Source organism: Lepidochelys kempii, chromosome 8, assembly GCF_965140265.1.
Source record: "Lepidochelys kempii isolate rLepKem1 chromosome 8, rLepKem1.hap2, whole genome shotgun sequence".
NCBI classification, from domain to species: Eukaryota; Metazoa; Chordata; order Testudines; family Cheloniidae; genus Lepidochelys; species Lepidochelys kempii.
The window spans coordinates 51,427,684-51,433,142 of NC_133263.1; positions in this window are offsets into that span (position 1 = coordinate 51,427,684).

Here is a 5,459-nt window from a genome sequence, read left to right on the forward strand (position 1 = left end):
CCGAGCGCCTCCAACGGGGACTGCGGGAAGCTCCGTCCGGTCCCCGCCTCCCGCGGTTCCCCCTCGCCGGGCAGCGCCGCCCCCGCTGAGCGCCCTGCCTCGGGCCGAGTCTGGATCCCAGCCAGCCCTGCCTCTGCACCCCCAGCTCTGGGCAGCGGGCCCCTGCTCTGCGGCTGTCCCCCACCCCCCCTTGCAGCGCCAAGTCCCCTGCGCCCCCGGCCCTGCCTTCTCCCCTGGGTCAGAGGCAAGGAGGAGAGAAACGGACTTAACTTGAGGGGGGCAAAACTTTGCATATATGCTAACTCAGCAGTTCTCAACCAGAGGTCCCAGGGCCCCCTGGGGGACCACGAGCAGGTTTCTGGTCTGTCAAAATAAACCAGAGAGCAGGGCTGGTGTTAGACTCCCTGGAGCGTGGAGAAGAAAGCTGAAGCATGAGCAACTTAATTGCGGGACCCCCTATGGCATGGGGCCTGGGCAATTGCCTTGCTTGCCACCTGCTAATGCTGTAGGGTTGCCAGGCATCCGGTTTTCAACCAGAACACCCGGTGGAAAAGGGACCCTGGCAACTGTGGTCAGCACCACTGACCGGGTGGTCATTAAAAGTCCGGTTGGCAGCCAGGGCCAGCTCCTGGCACCAGCGTTCCAAGCAGGAGCTTGGGGCGACAGTTCGAAAGGGGCAGCAGCTCCTCCGGCCACGGCGGCAAATCGGCGGCAGCTTCTCCCCTTTGCGGCCGCGGCGGCAAATCGGCGGCAGCTTCTCCCCTTTGCGGCCGCGGCGGCAAATCGGCGGCAGCTTCTCCCCTTTGCGGTAGCGGCAATGGTTTTTTTCACTGCTTAGGGCGGCCAAAACTGTAGAGCTGGCCCTGTCGGCAGCACAGTGGGGCTAAGGCAGACTCCCTGGCTCCACACGGCTCCTGGAAGCAACTGGCATGTCCCTGCAGCCCACTAAGTGCAGGTTGTGAGCAGGGAAGCTCTGCAGGCTAAGCCCCCCTCCCCTGCCCTGAGCACTGCCTCCGAAGCTCCCATTGGCCAGAAACCACAGCCAATGGGAGTGGGCACCAAGCAGAACTGCCTGGCCGTGCCTCCACCTAGAAGTTGGACATGGTGGCCACTTCTGGGAGCAGTACAGAGTCAGGGCAGGCAGGGAGCCTGCTGCCGACCAGGAGCCACCTGAGGTAAGCGCTCCCCAGCCAGAGGCCGAACCCCCTCCTGCACCCAAACACCCTTCCAGAGCCTGCACCCCAATCCCCATCCCAGCCTGGACCCCTCTCCCACACCCTGAATTCCTCATTTCTGGCCCCACTCCAGAGCCCGCTCCCCCTCTTACACCCCAACCCCCTAAGCCCACCTAGTGAAATTGAGTGAGGGTATGGGAGAGCGAGCAACCGGAGGGAGCAGGGCTGGAGTAAGTGGGGGTAGGTCCTCAGAGAAGGCGTGGGGCCTCAGGGAAGGGGTCAGGGAAAGGGTGTTCAGTTTTGTGCAGTTAGAAAGTTGGCAACCCTATAATGCTGGCCCTGGCTTTTAATCTATTGGATATGCAGAAAAACAGTTGTTATGGGCTGTGGAGTTTTTATAGCATGGGGGAGGGGAGGGGCTCAGGAAGTGAAAAGTTGAGAACCCCTATTCTACCTCCTGGAAAGTCCCTCAGGAGGGGTATATGCATAAGGCACCTGGGGCCAGAGCCTCAAAGGTGTTTAGGCTCCAAACTTGCTCCCCATGCCCTACCCTGAGGTCGGAGGCAGCCACATGGCAAGTGTTGACCCAAGGGAAGGCCAGGGCAGGGAGAGGTGAAGACTGTAAACAGGACAGCAGGGCTGCCTGTCCTTCGTAGGCCTCTCCATCATAGACTCTTCCCCGATGCTGAAGCAGAAGACAGGGTGTAGCAGGGAAAAGCAGACCTCAGATGGGGTGGCGTGGCGTGGTGGAGGGTTCTTAGTCCAAACAATGTGGTCACATGCAGGGAAAGTTTAGGCTAGCACTCGCCCACATCACGGTGCTCAATAGGACCTCTCCTGCCTGAAGAAAAGGTGTTTTCTCTCATTTTAAAACCACTCCAGGGAAGACAACTTCCTGGAGGTCGCAGTTTTGCTTGCGCCTAGATTAAAGCACTGTTTAACTACAGGAACTCTAGAACAGTATATTTGCCACATGCTTTCATCCAAGTTCTCAAAGCGCTTTGCAAAACTAATGAAGCAACACACACACCCCCGCCCAAGCACCTGTGAGGGAGGGAAGTGTCACCATTTTACAACAGCCGTGATTTTCTCATTCTTTCACCAGTGCACTGGCACCAGTGCAGCTCAACAGTGGGAGCACTAGTGGAGACAGGCTGCCAACATTTTAACCACCGTGTCAGCAGCATCCAGTGGGATCCGTCTCCAGAACTGGCGTATGTGAAACCAGCATGGATTCACCAAGGGAAGGTCATGCCTGACTAATCTAATCGCCTTTTATGATGAGATTACTGGTTCTGTGGATGAAGGGAAAGCAGTGGATGTATTGTTTCTTGACTTTAGCAAAGCTTTTGACACGGTCTCCCACAGTATTCTTGTCAGCAAGTTAAGGAAGTATGGGCTGGATGAATGCACTATAAGGTGGGTAGAAAGCTGGCTAGATTGTCAGGCTCAACGGGTAGTGATCAATGGCTCCATGTCTAGTTGGCAGCCGGTATCAAGTGGAGTGCCCCAAGGGTCGGTCCTGGGGCCGGTTTTGTTCAATATCTTCATAAATGATCTGGAGGATGGTGTGGATTGCACTCTCAGCAAATTTGCGGATGATACTAAAGTGGGAGGAGTGGTAGATACGCTGGAGGGGAGGGATAGGATACAGAAGGACCTAGACAAATTGGAGGATTGGGCCAAAAGAAATCTGATGAGGTTCAATAAGGATAAGTGCAGGGTCCTGCACTTAGGATGGAAGAATCCAATGCACCGCTACAGACTAGGGACCGAATGGCTAGGCAGCAGTTCTGCGGAAAAGGACCTAGGGGTGACAGTGGACGAGAAGCTGGATATGAGTCAGCAGTGTGCCCTTGTTGCCAAGAAGGCCAATGGCATTTTGGGATGTATAAGTAGGGGCATAGCGAGCAGATCGAGGGACGTGATCGTTCCCCTCTATTCGACATTGGTGAGGCCTCATCTGGAGTACTGTGTCCAGTTTTGGGCCCCACACTACAAGAAGGATGTGGATAAATTGGAGAGAGTCCAGCGAAGAGCAACAAAAATGATTAGGGGTCTAGAACACATGACTTATGAGGAGAGGCTGAGGGAGCTGGGATTGTTTAGCCTGCAGAAGAGAAGAATGAGGGGGGATTTGATAGCTGCTTTCAACTACCTGAAAGGGGGTTCCAAAGAGGATGGCTCTAGACTGTTCTCAATGGTAGCAGATGACAGAACGAGGAGTAATGGTCTCAAGTTGCAGTGGGGGAAGTTTAGATTGGATATTAGGAAAAACTTTTTCACTAAGAGGGTGGTGAAACACTGGAATGCATTACCTAGGGAGGTGGTAGAATCTCCTTCCTTGGAGGTTTTTAAAGTCAGGCTTGACAAAGCCCTGGCTGGGATGATTTAACTGGGAATTGGTCCTGCTTCGAGCAGGGGGTTGGACTAGATGACCTTCAGGGGTCCCTTCCAACCCTGAGATTCTATAATTCTATGATTCTATGTAGTGGCTGGAAGTTTCGTGCTAACTGGTGGAGATGGGAAACCTGTAATGTACCCAACCTGGGCCATGGTATATCTTGATTTTAGTAAGGCTTTTGATACAGTTCCATGTGACATTCTCATAAGCAAACTGGGGAAATGTAGTCTTGATGAAGTTATTATAAGGTGGTTGCAACACTGGTTGAAAGACTGTACTCAAGGAGTATTTATCAATGGTTCGCTGTCAAACTGGAGGAGATGTATCTAGTGGGGTCCAGTACATGGTCCAGTACTTTTCAATATTTTTATTAATGACTTGGATAATGGAGTGGAGAGTATGCTTATAAAATTTGCAAACACACCAACTTGGGAGGGGTTGCAAGCACTTTGGAGGAAAGGATTAGAATGCAAAATAACTTTGACTAATGGGAGAATTGGTCTGGAATCAAAAAGATGAAATTCAATAAAGGTAAGTGCAAAGCACTACGCTTAGAAGGAAAAAGTCAAATGCACAACTACAAAATGGGTGGTAGTACTGCTGGATGGGATCTGGAAGTTATAGGGGATCACTAATTGAATATGAATCAACACTGTGATGCAGTTGCAAAAAAGACTAAACGTAATTCTGGGATATATTAACAGGAGTGTTGTATCTAAGGCACGGGAAGTAATTGTCCCACTCTGCTTGACAGTGGTAAGGCCTCAGCCAGAGAACTGTGTCCAGTTCTGGGGGCCACACTTTAAGAAAGATGAGAACAAATGGGAGAGAGTCCGGAGGAGAACAAAAGTGATAAAAGGCATAGAAAACCTGACTTTTGAGGAAAGGTTAAAACTGGGCAAGTTTAGTCTTGAAAAAAGAAGACAGACGAGGGACATGACAACAGTCTTCAGATGTTAAGGCCTGTTATAGAAAGGATGGTGATCAGTTGTTGCCCAGGTCCACAGAAAGTAGGACAAGTCATGGACTCAATCTTCAGCAAGGGAGATTTAGGTTAGATATTAGAAAAAAACTTGCTAACAAGGATTATTAGGTACTGGAATAGGCTTCCATGGGAAATTGTGGAATTCACCAATGGAGGCTTTTAAGAACAGGTTGGACAAACTCCTGTAAGGAATTAGCTAGTATACTTGGTCCTGCCTCAGCACAGGGGACTGGACTAGATGACCTTTTGAGATCCCTTCCAACCCTACAGCTGTGTGGTTCTTTATGCTGATTCCCACTGAGCTCAATTTATCACCACCACAGAGCACTCATTCAGCACAAAGCAGCTCTTGTGCTCCTCACCCCTTGATACCAGAGCATAGGCAGCGTACTGCACACCCTCATTCCAACCAGTCCTGGTGAGGTCAGGCCACTTGGTGGCTATTGGTTTGGCAGCATTGTGTGATCTTCCACTGGGTGGTTCTCTTCCTCCTGCCTTTGAACTTAAGCAAGAGAGCCCTGTGCTTCTGGAAATGCCATCTGTCAAGTGAGACACAAAGCTAGTGTCCTCCTCACCATTTGTGTTCATTGACGATACCCTGGAATTTTTCAGCTGAGTAGGTCTTCTGCCTATCTACATTCTCCCCACAGCCTCACTTCGATACTGTTGAGTTATTATTATGATGTATTTGCAGCATGGTCAATGTGCCAGAGTTGTGTTAGGGACTGTATGAACATGGAAAGATGTGGTCCCTGCCCCAAAGAATGCCCAATCTGTTTTAAGACAAGACACTACAAGTGAATCTAATCAACAAAAGGAAGGGATGGGAGAAGGTGACAAAGGTAACAATGGTTATGAAGATTAGTTCTGAGCACAGTTTGGCAACTTTAAGGCA